Source organism: Lathamus discolor, chromosome 6 (genome assembly GCF_037157495.1).
Source record: "Lathamus discolor isolate bLatDis1 chromosome 6, bLatDis1.hap1, whole genome shotgun sequence".
In the NCBI taxonomy this organism is placed as follows: domain Eukaryota; kingdom Metazoa; phylum Chordata; class Aves; order Psittaciformes; family Psittacidae; genus Lathamus; species Lathamus discolor.
In genome coordinates, this window is record NC_088889.1 from 17,693,593 (window position 1) to 17,708,941 (window position 15,349).

Consider the following 15,349-nt stretch of genomic DNA (forward strand, 5'->3'; position numbering starts at 1 on the left):
TTGTTTGCTGTAACCCTTGTTTGTTATCACTTTAGTACTTATCTGAGGTGCCAAAAGCTCTTGAGATGTATGGAAACTTCAGGTAGGTTAGTCACTTGAATAATGGCACCCTGTGTTGCAAGGCAATGTGTTATATTATCCCTGTGATCAAAATTTGGAACCTAAGACTTAGGATAGTATTGAAGTGCCACTGCTGTTCAGTTTTTAGCTATGTTAATTAGTGCTGAATGTCATCAAGATGAACATATGCAGTATTAATAAAACTACTTGTGAAATTAAACTGTTATTATCTCATTGAATAGTTGTACTGAGAAGTTGCTTGACTCTTTTCCAGACAAAAGGTAATTAAGAAGGGCTTACAGCATGCCCCTTGAACTGTAGCTATCCCCTTTAGGAGCTGATCACCTGGTCTCAGCCACCTCCTTTCTCTGAGACTGTAGATGGTCAGAGACCTGGCTGCAGGGAGAAGGGACAATTTTAATAGCAGTGTACAGCTTTGAGAGTACTATTCTTGGTGCCTTGTGAACAAAAACCAGCTGTCCTTATCTCGTAGCTACGAGAGGAATTGGTTGTTGCTTCTGGTAAAGTTAGTATGACCTGTTCTGCTTATTTTCTGCATCTGAAAGGGTGCTGGGGAAGTAAGGGGTATATGTGGGGAAGGTTCTGTAAGTTGTTTTTACTGGTGACAGAAAGAATTGCTTTTGGGATGATGTTTGATTTGCTTATGCTTCCAGTTTAGACAATACTACCTGACTTGATTAAAAAAAAAACAAACCCAAACAAACCCCTAAACCAACAAAATATTGGAAGTGAATCAAGCAGGATAATCAGAGTGCTGACACAGGTGTTTATACTTGTCTGTACTTTCATGGACTGGAAAGGGCTAGAGCACTAATCTGACATTTTAGGCAGAATATGGAATTATGTACATAGCTAATGTCGTGCAGCCTAGTTTTGTGGTAATTGTGCTGCTCTACATTGAGTGTACTTGACTTCACTTATTTATGGCTACTAATGAGATTGTATTTTGATGTGATGTTACTGTAATATCAGTGCCTCATATTCATTCATTACCTCATTGACTTTGTGGAGTAAGGAAATGCAAATGCCCTTGGGCAAGTTGTTTTAACACACAAATGAGAAATCTGTAGCAGTGTTCTGAGCAGAAGCTGCCTTGGGCTTTAGATTTCATCTTGCTATGGATGAATTTATTCATAAGTAGCTGTAAAGCTCTGCTGGAGACTCTTGAGCCAGTTCTGAGGAATCTAGTGTATGTCTGCACTTGTCTGCAGTCTACTTTCTGCTCCAAAGAGTGGCTTTGCACAGCTCAAACCCTGCTATTTACTGGGAGCAGAACCTAGCCTTGTGGGATCTCCTGTACATCAATGTCTGTTAGCAGACTTGAACAAAATCATGAGTTACAGATCTGTGCTCAAACTTGTCCTCTTGCTTTTTTATTATTATAGCTTTAGCTCACAGGACCTACATGGCACAATGCAACATTATGCTTGTTTGTAGCTTGCAGGCAGATAGCATTTAATGGCAGTAGCTGTTGGCAGTATTGCATATGAGCTGACTTGTCTTCCTTCTCAGTGGAGCTTCCCGAGCTTGGGAACAGTGTTGTGCTAATGTGGCTGTTTAATTTCTGACTCTGGTGTTAGTCCAGCAGTTTTAGCTCAAAGGTCAGAAGATCAGTGGTGCCAGCATAATAGCTGGTATGCTACGAATTAAAGTAATACTGGAATAGATTGTTTTGGATTTTAATTGCCTGCTAGACATGCCTATCTTGGTGAACTCTTGCACATCTTGGCCTGTAGCAATAGAAAATGAGGTAGTCTATAAAATTGTGAAAGAATAATAGCACACAAAGTAAGTAAAGCAAACATGTAGAAATTGTTAGGTCTAAGGCAATTAAAGTGTATTCTAAGATATTCCTTTAAATCTGGGTGAGTATCTGGTGTGCGCTCTCAAGTAGCATTCAGGAAGAATTGTGTTTAGAAGTTACACACGAAGTACTGCCTGGCTGTCTCTGCTGACATCGTGCCCTGTGAGAGTCAGTTAGTGTGCCTCACATCGTCGCTTCCAGTTCTTCTGCTTTAGTTTCCATCTGCTAGAAAATGCATGGATGACGTTCTTCAGCTTAGACCTAACTTGAGCGTCAGTGCTGTGTTACAGTCACTGCTGAGATTGCAGTATAGCAGTATCCTAGATTTCTGGTAATAGGTTTGAGTCAAGGCTGCCCTCAAAGTTTTTGGTTTTCTGTGGAAGCTAGATTGGGTGGTTATGTTCTCCGTGAGCCTACCTGTCTGCTTTTCTCGAATGCTTCTTTCTCCCTGACCTCCTAGGTATTTTGAATTCAGTGGCTTTTGTTCTAGCCCCTTACTCATGCCTGTGAGTGAGTGAATCGCTGGGTGGGTGAAATTGAGTTCCAGCAGTGGCAAGAGCTGGTTTTAATTGCCACAGAAGCTGTGTGATGAACAGCATCACATGCTAGAAACTTCAGTTGGAGTGTGTGTTCTTACATGTCAAATATGAGAGAGAGATTTGAAGTTACCACTTGTTCTGTATAGATATTATTTGCTTCAATTAAAGCAAAAATAAAATGTATACCAGGTAAGAGCATGACTTACTTGCATTAAACAGTATTTTAGACTGCTATAATTTTATACTGGAGTAGATATTATGCATTTTCCTGCCGCTTATAGCAGTTTGGTCTCGTGTTCTGGTACACTTGAAAAAACTTGATCGTGCGCCTAAGTCTGATAAGTTTGATTTGCATGATGTGGTAGTGCAGAGATTTGATGTTAATGGTTGTAAAACCAGTGTTTCATCTTCTGCATCTTCCTGACAATTTACCAGTGTTTGAGGAGGTTTACTTTTAAAATTTATTTGTAAGTAGCAAATAACTTAAAACACTGTTCTTATTCGGTGCTTGAATGATTAAAAAAAAAGGGTTGAACTTTGCATGCATTCTACAATCACAACTGTCTAAGGTTATGGAAGGATGCTGTCAGATGTGGTACACACTAATCTTTGTTACATTTATCTTCATTTTGTTCACCATCCATTCTTAATGTTATGTCAGAACCAAAGCCTATTTCTAGTTTTGTAAAAGGGAAAAAATAATTCAGTCCTATTGAAGCAGATTCTTGTATTGTTTTTAGTCTTTTTGATGTGTGTGCACAAGTCCATGGGACCTGATGAAACCCATCCACAGGTCCTGAAGGAGCTGGCAAATGAAGTTGCTAAGCCACTGGCCATCATATTTGAAAAACCATGGCAGTCAGGTGAAGTTCCCAACAACTGGAAAAAAGGAAAATATAACCCCCATTTTCAAGAAAGGGAAAATAGAAGACCCAGGGAACTACAGATGACTCAGTCTCACATCTGTGCTTGGCAAAATCTTGGAGCACATTCTCCTGGAAGGCATGCTAAGGCACACTGTTGTTGTTTAAGCCCAGCTGCTAACTCTGAACCACACAGCAGCTCACTTCCCCACCTCCCCTCTTTCCTGCCCCTTGGAAGTATTGTGTGCAGTTCTGGTGTCCTCAACATAAAAAGGACATGGAACTGTTGGAACAAGTCCAGAGGAGGGCCACGAGGATGATCAGGTGACTGGAGCACCTCCCGTATGAAGATAGGCTGAGAAAGTTGGGGCTGTTCAGCCTGGAGAAGAGAAGGCTGCGTGGGGACCTAATAGCAGCCTTCCAGTATCTGAGGGGGGCCTATAGGGATGCTGGGAATGGAGTATTCATTAGGGGCTGTAGTGACAGGACAAGGGGTAATGGGTTCAGACTTAAACAGGGGAACTTTAGATATAAGAAAGTTCTTTGCTGTTAGGCTGATGAAACACTAGAAAGGGTTGCCCAAAAATTTGTGAATGCTTCATTCCATGTGGTGTTCAAGGCCAGGTTGGACAGAGTCTTGGGTGACATGGTTTAGTGTGAGGTGTCCCTGCCCATGGCAGGGGGGTTGGAACTAGATGATCTTAAGGTCCGTTCCATCCCTAATTATTCTGTGATTCTGTGATAGATACAAACCCACAAATCTTTATTTGGAGAATGCTTATAAAAAAAAAAGTGCCATTAGAGGAAGAGATTTTAATGAGATCATAAATGTTCTATTTGGATCTGTTTTATTAGACAGGGCTTGGAAATTGGGGCTCCTTCTGAAGGCATTTACATATTCGGAGTTCTCAGTAATTGACCTCATTCTTTTATGAGCTGTCATTTGTGTTTCAATGCATGAATTGGCCTTCTCTTGGGATCTTTAAAGTCTTTTGACCTTCCTTTGGGGAAGGGTAGAACACTTTCATAGGCTTGTGATTAAGTGCGGGTTTTTTTTGGTTTGTTTTTTTTTTTTTTTCCCCAATAGTGGCCTTTATCAGCAATGTTTAGAAAGAGGGAGAGAGAATTCTCTTAGTGTTTCTTCTTTTTCATGTGTGGTGAAACAGGAGTTGTCTTGTGTTCACATCTTCCCTGAGCTGAGGAGTGTTTCCTTGGCTTGGTTATTGGATTTCAGTAACTTAAGTTTATGATATGGTAGAGGCATCAAACAAAACACTCAAAATGCTATGAAAGTATAGCTTAGTTTCTGTGGATGTGTGTATACAGACCTCCCTGGATTTACGGAGGCTTCACTGACTCTGCACATGTGGAACCTTGGAGATCCTCTAGTCCAACCCTGCTGCTCAAAGCAGGGTCAGCTAGAGCAGGACTTTGTCCAGTTGAGTTCTGAACATCTCTGAAGATGGAAACTCTGTAAACAAGTCTCTCTGACCTGTTTCAGTGTTCAGTTGCCATTAAAGTATTCTTTTTTTCTATGTTTACAGGATGTTTCTGATGTTTTATGTGCTGCGGTTGTATTTCTGAGCACTGCTTCAGCACAGTGCCTGTCAGGAGTCAAGGGAAATGATTCTCCAGGGTGCTATTCAGAAATTGTGTTTCATTGTTTGATGTTTATTATTTTTCTGTTTGTGAGCTACATAGCAACTGCAAGCTGGAGCTGCTTGTTGGATCTGTCCATTAGATAAGGAACAGAATAACAAAATCACTTTTTTGATCTGCTTGTCTGATACAACATTTATCTAATGTGTTACACTTTTTGAAAGCTTTTAAATATCATCCATGTCATTAGTGTCTTGCTAGCCTGTAGAAGCAGGTGACATAGCCTTTTTGCAGGTATTCACCAAAGTGTTCATTCTTTCTGTGGAAGGCGGACAAATGCGTGCTTTAGACTGAATCTTGCATTTAGTTTGATCCATACATGTGAACCCGTCTGCTAGACGTCTGTTTTTCTTTCTGGAAATGTAGCATTTTTTTTCATATGAAAATGGGGGAAAAATGCATAGAAGACAGTTCACAGCTTCATCTCTGTACCTGCAGAAAATGTTGGTACCATAGTCTGAACTGTATTTCTTCAGGAAAACTCTTATTTTGTGTGCCTTGCTGTTCATTGTTCTATTTACCGCACTTCTAATGGTAGCTAAAGCATAGCTTGGCTTTACAGTGATTTGTACAACGTACTTTTAGGTGACATTGTTTTGTATCAAATATGATGCACAGGTGGTTTTAGTGTGGAATGAGTGAGGTTTTCAAGGCCAGTGTTTTGTAGCTCTCTCTACTGTGCTGCAGTAATTCCCAGAATCACACAGTATGATTAGGGTTAGAAGGGAGCTCTGGAGATGTAGTCCAACCCCCTGCCAAGTCAGGGCCACCTAGAGCAGGTCACACAGGAAGGTGTCCAGATGGGTTTTGAGTGTCTCCAGAGAGAATCAATAACTTGAGTAATCCAGAGAGAATCAATAACTTGAGTAATCCAGAGAGAATCAATAACTTGAATAATCAGGATGCAGCCGTGAAAATTGAGATGAAAACTTTGATAGGTAGTCTCAAGACCTGTGAGTGATTTAGGCTAAAACAGGGGCCTCCGGTCCAACCTGCCCTGCTGAAAGCTTGGCCAGTGTAAAGTGGAGGTGTAAAATCACAGTGGGTTTAGCTTGGTCTGTGCTATAATCTCCCTAGGTAGGTACAGAAAGGAAAGTGATCCCCCAGGTGTTCTCCAGAGTAATAGACCTAAGTGTCTCAGCCTGTCCTTGTTCCTTATGTACTTCAGCCTGCTAATCCCTTTGGTGATCTCTCTGCTGAACTTGCTTCAGTCCATCTTTCTTACACTGAGCAGTCCGAAACCGGGCACACTTATTCAGCATGTGGAATGTCACTTACCAGATTTAGACAGAGCACTGCCAAGCACTGCAGGGTAAATATTGTTAACTTAATCTTTACTACAGCTTGAGATAGTGCATTTTCAGAAATGCCTGTTTTTATTCTTTGACTTGTGAGGAACCTGTGAATAATTTTTCTTTTACCATATCACTCTTTCCAGAAAGGCTTATTTACATTGTCTAGCTTGTCTGATTTGTAGCCAGACTTGTTTCCCACAGCCTCAGATGTAATCAATATATTTCTCACTCTCTAAAACTTTTTTCTATCTAAATTGAACTGGGTAGTCACACATCATTTTAGTTACTCTACTGATGTATTTTGCCTTGTGTGGCATGTTATATTGGTTTACATTGTTTTTCTTGACATCAGGCATCAAGCAAACCATTGCGGTTGTCTGTTTTTTTTGAGTGGAAGAAAAGTAGTTTTCTGCCTTCTTTATTCTTAAGGCCTACTTTCAATTTATAAATTACTGATTGTTTGATCTGCATGCAGGGATGTGCATTGCACTATATTTCAATGCATGATAGTTAAAAGTCTGTAAAAGTCATACCAGAATAAATCTTTATGGAAGAAATGGGAAAGTGGACATTCTCAGAAACACGGATTAGGGGAACAAAAATGGTGGTGGGGAACAGGGAGGAGACGGTGAGTATATTATTGTCAAGCATGGATCAGTCTTTCATGTAACTACTGGAAAAAGACACTCTGCCCTTGCAGTATCTTTTACCCATATAGCTTGTGGCATCCAGCAGGCTGGGTGGTGCTGCCAGAGCAGAAGCTAGCTGTGATGGATCTGTTTTGGTGCAAAGTTGAGGTCATCCATTCAGACCCTTGGCTTAGTTTTGGATTGCTCTTATGGTAATGTTCTTCACTTTGATTTTTGCCAAAGACTAGCTTGAGCTAAAATCCTCTTGGGACCTGCACAACATTATTTTTGGTATCTGCCGCGCTTGTGCCATGGGCTGTTGGCAGGTTGAATCACTTGCTTCGTTTGCAAGATACCATGTAGTGTTTCAGGATGTAAGGACAAATCAGCTTGCAGCCTGGGCTTGTCACAGCTGTCTTGCTTTTCACCTCATGGGAAAAGATTTATCAGGAGTAATTATGTCTAATTGAGCCTCTCTTGCTGTCTTGCCAATGTTTCTTTTTTTTCTGTTAATTTGATCAGTGGACATAGATGAGATAAAAGTGTAAACAGTGCCTCTCTGAATGGCTTCATGCTTCTTGGATTGTTTCATTGATTCTTTTAATCTGCTGTGAAATTACGTGGGTTGTCATGTGGATTTTCAGTTTAACTCCAGTTTTCTACCTCTTGGAGCGTATTTTATTCCAATGAGGAAGGTTTGTTTATTTTTTTTTACCATCTGTACAGGACAAACTTGTTTTTGTAAGGCACCTGCAACTCGTTTTCTGTAGGGACAAGAGTGGTCTTTCTAAATAATAATTTCTTCTTTTAAAACAACTTGTACAAGTGTGCACTGTCCATGAGAGGCTGGTCTGTGTTAAAACTGTAGCCAAAGCCTTGTCCAGGCCATGTCTTTAAACCGTGAGAGTAGTGCATGTCTGCTTTTTTTTAACCTTTGTTTCCTTTTATGTTGGATGCAGGTGAAAATTGACTTCTCCCCACCCTTTGCTCACCTGAAGGGTTCATGGTTACAAACTCTTTCAAGTTGGGAACAATTAAATGCATTTCTTATAGAAACTTCACTGTTCAGGAGCTTCTTAAAATGACACTGAAAGTGAAAAGGCTTGTCAGCTGAGTATGAGTATAGCTAACAGTGGTACTTTCTGCTTCTTTTTGATGGATTTCGCTTTTGTTGCTCAGATTTCTATCCTTACTGTTGAAATAATATTTATAGTAGACGTGAGTCAACTAAAACTCATTAAACTTGTAGCAACCTACTTCTTAGTTTATACGTGTAATTCATGAACATTTCAGGAGAAAACAAGGCTGCATTTTAGAGTTGGATGTCTCTGCCTTAATTTATACAAAATAGAGGTATCTTATATGGGAAGCTGTGGAAATGTTTTTGTTTTTGAGTGAAGATCTGCCTGGTTTCCTGGATATCTTGAAATACAAATGGTATTTGTGCTTTGAGGATGAGGAATTGGAAGATACAATTAGGAGGAAGGGACATAAAACTCTCATTACTTCAGACTTGAGTTTACTTTGTGTGAACTGCTGTCTAGGTGGAATTGCTTGTAGGACAGATAAAGTGAAGAAAATTGCAGCATGGTAAACCTGAATTAAGTTTTCTTTCTTTGCAACTAAGTGCATTATTGAACTTTATTTTTGCTGCCGGATGTTCTTAGTACCAGAATGTTAGAATGGCTAGGAATATTTGACTTGGAGCCTAAGCCAGTCTTTAGTTAGAGAGGGAGGCTTGCATGTATGTGGGGTTTAGTCTAAAACTGTTTTCTAGGACAGTGGTATACCAGGCAAACATGTAAGATACACCTTGGCTGGAATAGGTGCATTAAGTTGGCTCACTTTTGTTTTTGCTAAGAATGTTGAATCTGGAGATCTCACTGTCTGTATTTGTGTTTTAGTATATACCAGATGCAGATTTAATTATGGAAACTAAACTAGCTTTAAAACAACTGTAGGAAAGGTGAATGTCCTGTTTCTGTAGGAGACTAAAGAATTAGTCTCTAGCTTCCCAACTGGCAAATTCAAAGGAAAAATTCTAGCAAATGTAAATGATTTTAGCTTATCTCCACACCCTCAGAAAAAGCCTCAAAAACCATGTAACACCACCCTCCCTCTCAAAAAGCTGGCAGAAAAGTGGAGAAATTCCTGGTAAAAAGCCTTCCTTGACAATTGTACAGAGTGGTAGTGCTGCTCTTCCTGTGCCCATTTGCTTGTAGAAGGTTCAGTGTCTCACTGATGACGTGTACGGTGCTCTTAACCGTGGAGTGCCTAGAGAGGCATATCCCAGGCTGTGATATGCCTCTCGCCGAAGGTAATGCATCAGCCTGGTTTAAGCTGAGTGCTTTCACTGTCCATGATGCATGAAACTGTAAGGGATGACCCTGTTTACAGTTTCTTACACTTGATCATAAATTTGTGTTCTTAGTTGCTTGTGACTTTCAGACTGATCAAAAATTGCTTGAGCAAATAGAATTCTTCCAGTGCTGAGGAGCAGAAGGTACTAGCGGGGCACTAGTATTTTTCTGCAAATGCAATGTAAGGTTTTGTGGGCAGGTAGTCAGCATTGCTGATGAATTTTTATTTAGGCTGATGCTTTTGAGAAGTTGTGCAAGATTGCTTCAGTTAATGAGTTTTATCCTTTCTTGACAATTGTTTCTATTTTCACTAGTGGGAAAATATATGATACCGAGTACTAGCTTCATTAATCTGTTTTTATGCATTTTGGTGGATAAAATGCAGGCTGGTTTTAAAAGCTAAGTTCCTCTTTGTATAATTGCATCCATACTAAGCAAGTGGATCAAACAGTCATTAACTGAACCATTGACTAATGGCCACTGGTAGAGGAGAGGAAATTAATGGGCAGGAGGGGTCTGCTGCTGTTGAACTCCAGACCTGTACCAGGTTGCCTTTCGGTTTGTAGCCTTTTCCAAGAAAAAATGCTACTGATTTGGCATACTGCTTTATAGTGTGGCTACTGATCACTGCATCTCCTGAAAGGTATGCCTTAATGCTACCTTGCAGTAAAGCAGAAGTAAAATCTAATATTGGCACATGTGCTCCAGGTATAATAACATTTCCATGTTTTTAAATTGAAGCTAATAACAAATGTTATTAATGCTTGCAGTTTTTTGTACTTCATTGCGATCATGATTGTCAGTTAAGTTGCATGTAAGAAGTTTCTTGGCTATATACATTTGCAGGCACATAAATGTTTCATTTTTAGAATTTGATTTGCAGGTTCAGGTCATGTATAAAAGGGAAATTGAGTTACAAAACTTGACGTAGGTCTGTTCATCTAAGGCTACTGCTGTACCACTGCTGGCAGACCTTACTAAAGGTCCCATTAAGTATCAGAGGAAAGGGGGGAAAACCACCCACCACCAAGCACAAAACCATGCGTTATTTCTGCTAACAAACATACGGATCTGGCAAGTTCTCTTGCCATCTTAATGTATCTGTTCCTGTAGCAGAGCTAGCTGGTTTAGGGCTGAGTTACTCCAGTGCTTGTTGCTGTTACTACTGTGGGATGTGACTGGGTGATATTTCAGCAGCGCAAGTTGAAACCGGTGGCTCAGGTGAAGGGTGATCTTGCCAAAAGGGACTATTTTTTTGTTTTGAACAAATTGCACAAATTGATTTCCTTTTGTATAACTGAAGGACTATTGAAGCATATGGTGCATCCATAATTGAACTTGCCATGTACTCTAATTCAGTTTCAGTTCCCTGTGTGGATTGGTCAATTGCTTATATGGTTCCAGATATGAATAAAATTTTTCTTGATAAGCCTTTTACAAATGAACAAGTTTAAAGTACATACTTTGGAGGAAAAAGGGATTTTTATTTTTTTTATGTATGTCTGTGTGTGTCATGATGCTGTTTCCATAAGATCACATCTTGAAATTTTGATGTATTTTAGGTGAAAACCATTCTTTGGACTTGACCAGATATTAACTCTGACAGGAATGAAAATCTGAAGAATTTTGTGAACCTGCAGCTCTCTAAAGGAATTGATGAGCAGGGTAAGAATTCACTTATCTTGCATAAACCTTACCCTTGTGGGTATTTGGCTACTGTAATACAGAATATGCTGCTTCCTGCTACATAAATGGAAAGAACAAAGGCAGTTATGAAGGGTGAAGACAGCAGTCACATTCAGTCTTCCTCTCCTAGTGTAAGACAAAATATCATCGTTCTGAGTACTTAAAACTGAAAATGATACTGGCAGACATGAAATGTTTTACACAGTACAGGTACACGGTGGCAGAATGCCAAGTTTGAGGGAAAGGTGAATTGTTTGGTGTCTGTTTACTTCACTTTGTTCTTACATTTCAAAGTGCTGTGTTGGCTATGAAACTGGGGGAAGTAGAGCATTTTTTTAGAACTGGCATTAGTATATGGGTGTCATGACTCAGGAGTAACTTCAGGGAGTTGTTCTGGGTTTGATACACTCTAAAATGCATGTCATTTGAATTTGAAAAGCTTTTTTTTATTGTCAGATATTAAAGTTTTGCCTGATAATTTTTTTGGCAAGCAGTAGAAAGCTCACATTGTGAAAAAGCTTAAACAGAAGAAGGCTGAGAATGAAGCCTCTTGTTTCTTCTGAAGATCTATCTGACAGTGTATAGTTAAACTGCACTGGATTTTTCTGTGTTATTTCTCTTGACTTCTTTAGCTTCATAGCTATAGGTGATTCATTGTAACAGCTTCTGACCTTTTGTTCTTGGGAGTTCTATGTTGTTAATGGACTCAAAAGCAGAATGGCTTTTTAAAAAGGGAACTTAGAGAGTTCTTGATGGACAGGAAGGATAATCCTGTGGCAGAATTGACTTAGTATAGTGACTTTACACTTTGAAGCTTTTATTTGTATCAAATAAAATGTAATTCCTGCAGTGCAGTGCGAACATGGATTTAGCTTAATTTTTCTTTTTAAACATGAAGAGTTTCTGTGCTTGACATGATGGAGCAGGGGGAAAGTAATTTGCCTGTGTGCAGGTGGATCTTTATCCTGTTTCCTAAAACAAGGACAGCTGAGGGAAGAGTGAAGGTCATTTAAACCTACTCGCTGCTGTTACAGATAAGCTAACAATAGTTTAGGTCCTCTTTGCTCCTTGCAGATTAGAAAATTACTGAAAATGTTAATAACGTTTTCCTTAGTGCTTTGTTTTGAGGAGTACTTAGACTCTTCAGCACAAATGAGTTCAGTTATTCTTCCCTAAATCATTTATACTTTGTCTTTAATTGCAGTTTGGGCCATTTTTGATAGGTTATTTTGTGAATTTACAAGCTTCTTAGGGAATCACTACTTAAGCTGAACTATACGGAGTTACCCCTTGTTATTAATCTATTGCATACCAAACGGCCCTCTTCTTGTGAATGTTAGCGAGTCTCCAAAGGAGCAATACATGGTTAAGATGAAATATATTTGTGTTGGGGCTTGTTTGTTTTTCTTGTTTGGTTGGTTGGTTTTGTTTTGTTTAACCTCACATAAGCACCTAAGACTGAAATGTGTTAAAAGTGCAGGTTTTGGAAGCTGGGATTTCGCTCACTCTCCTCTGTACTTTTGATGTTGACAAATGTCTCCCAAATCTGACAGCTGAGGAAAGGGACTTGCAACTTAATGTAATATGATGAGCTAGGGTGACCTGTGTGTCAGATCTATACCTGAAACTGCATTATGACTGGCCTTTTTTACTGCTAGATTTTGCTTCTAGGCCTCCCTCCTGGGTATGTCACTGCTGTACAAGTCATTGAGTTTGTCCTCTGCCTCATACATGCTTGCACAATTGAGAAGGCAGTAGAGAGGCAAGAAGCTGCAGCAGCAGATTTGCTCATCAGACCACATCCTAAAAATAATGTGGTGATTTTAGGTGTCTCTGTGTTGCCTTCTCTGAAGACCAGCAAAGCTAGTAAATATGCTCTTAATGAGCAGCATATAGAACTGGAAAAGGAAATTGCTTATCTGAAAATCTGAAAGTTGGTATAACTTTTATTTGTAAAACAAAAAACATAGGTTGTAAAAACCGCAACTTTGGGGGTATAGTGCAGCTGCTGTCTCATTCTGAGAGAATTCACAGCCACAATTTTTCTGTAATTCTCTTGTTTTTATATCCTTCTGCAGTGAGGATGTTAACTGAGGCTGCTGTGGGTCATTTTGGACACTAGAAACTGGGATAAGACAAAGTCTCTTTCTTTACACAATACACAGCTGTTGGATGAGAATAATCTACTTATGTTTTAAACTGTGAAATCTAAAGGTGACAGTCCTTGGTTTTCCCTTCATTTTTTTTCCCCTTTTTCACCCTTTGCTGGGAATGCATCACTCTTTTAATTTGTGAGTGCAATTTGGAGGTGGGGGATCAACCCACCTAAACTTCATGAGTAATCTGAGGTATTTATGAATTTTCTATATGTTCCTTAATGAAATTTGCTGTTCTGTTTTTCTTTTATTCTCCTTCTTCAAATCTGTGTTACAACAGCATGGGTGTCACTACCATCTTTGTGTGTGTCAGATTGCTTCTGTGAGTGCATTCTAACAGGTGTGTCATTTTTGTTTTCCTGGCTTTTATTTTGCAATTTACTAGGAACATAATGCTTTACGTCTGTATTTCAGTCTAGTTTGAACAAGTTTAGTTCAAGTAGTGGTTGAGTTGTGGTTTTTATGGAATGCTTGTTTGGCAAGCTTTGTTTGTAAGTGCTTTGGTGTTTTCAGCACATAATATTTTGGGGCAGCCATAATGCAATTGCATAATCTTAAATTATGTGCTTTACAAATAACAGATGTTTATAAGGATTGAATGCAAGCCTTGAGCAGTTGAAGAATTCGGTGCATGATCTTGTCAGTATCACAGGCTTTATTTAAAAAAAAAAATTCATTACATGCATAGTTCAACCTAATACAAATCTTCTGATGATGCAATAATGTGTGGGATTTGTTTCAGGTTTTATAGGGGCTTCCTTATTGAAGCGTCTTGTTCAACTTGGGTTACTAGTCTGTGGTTTCAGGTGACTCATTTGTGATCCTTGTGACATTCCACCCTCTATTCTGCCCCAAATGGTGGCCAGGAAACTTTAATAGGGGAGAGTCCTGATCACATTCAGGAAATGCTGAATATTGTAAGTACTGAAAAATGAGAGAACTACACTTCTTTTGATGATCTGAGAGTGGCTTAGATGCTTGTCGTTTGAAAGTGTTTTACTTGTGGCAGTTTTGGGGTCTGGTAAATCTAAGACTTAAATACTGCTAAAACTGTTCATAACAGCTCTCCTCTCCCCTGTTTTTTAAATTCTTACTATGAGGTTAAAAATGTAAGAAATGTTGTATTGCAAGCAGTTATTTTTAGTTTTCTGCTAGCTTCAGGACTGCCAGTGCTGCAGATGACAGATTTGGGGTGTTATATTAATAAGCGCCTGATCCTCAATGAATTCACTTCTTGACTCAAACTATAATCCTGATCTTGATGATGTCCTGTGGTCACAATTATATATTGTGGAGAAGAAAGTTGCTTTTAAATTTCTTGTTAAATTCTGATTATTGAGATGTCACCAATCCTTGAATACCATAGTTAACTTTTTCCTGCTTGTGTTCATGATTTTAACTGTTGCTTTTTTAGTTCTTCCAAGGCTGTAATTGTCCCTAATTTTTGTTAGTATGAAATCTGATTGTTTGTCGCTTTTTCTCTAGTCTCTCTATTATCTTTGAACAATGTGAGTGACAAACAGTAGTCAAGAACAGTGATGGTAGATTGTATGTAGCAGTGATTTCTGTTTTGTTTTCCTTTCTAAAGTATCCCAGTTCTTTTCACTTGCCTTTTGATAGTGGAAAGCTGATATTTTCAGTGAATTATCCATAGTGACTTCAGTTGTTTTTTTTCTTCCTGAAGGCTTAACAAATGTGAAGCCTGTTAATATGTAGATTCACTTGAGGTTATTTTTTCCCTTCCTTTTAAATTTGTTGGCAATGGATTTGATTTCACAATCAGCCTGTCACTGTGTAAAGCTTCTGTAGCTATTCACAGAATCTTTCAGACAAGATTCTTCTGACTAATTCTGAGTCTGAATCTCACACATTTTAGCTTTGCAAAGCTTATAAAAGTTTCTGTATCTGTCAGTTTGCTTCATGTTGCTGAGCATGGGTCAAAGTGTAGATCCTTGAGGAAGGTGATCAGTGCAACATCCTATTCCCTATTTTATTTATTATTTTATTTTATTTATTATTTTATTTTTATTTTATTTATTATTTTATCCTTTGGTCATAATTTGAAAAAAATCTCATTGCTTCTGCTTATCTCCTACTTCATATTTATTGATGGGTTATAATTTCCAGCTAATTTGTCGTTCTTTCAACCTATGAGAACTTGGTTTCTTTAAGACCCTTCAGTGAGAGATCTTGCTGTTCTTTTTAACTTCTGTGTATATTCTTGAGCTTTTTGGATATATCACACTGAATAGTTTTTGTATGCTAAAACTGTCTTAA

The 15,349-nt window shown here is 38.8% G+C and overlaps 1 protein-coding gene across 5 annotated transcripts in view; it reads left to right on the top strand.

Annotated features, from left to right (window-relative positions):
* Positions 1–15,349, top strand: part of SIPA1L1 (signal induced proliferation associated 1 like 1) — a 227,194-nt gene that overhangs the window by 10,359 nt on the left and 201,486 nt on the right. For 3 of the 5 annotated variants that reach the window (XM_065683010.1, XM_065683013.1, XM_065683014.1), the window contains exon 2: positions 10,793–10,895. The exons of the other annotated variants lie outside the window; for them this stretch is intronic. The gene's annotated coding sequence lies outside the window, so the exon portion shown is untranslated. The remainder of the gene's footprint in view (positions 1–10,792; positions 10,896–15,349) is intronic. 5 annotated transcript variants of the gene reach the window in all.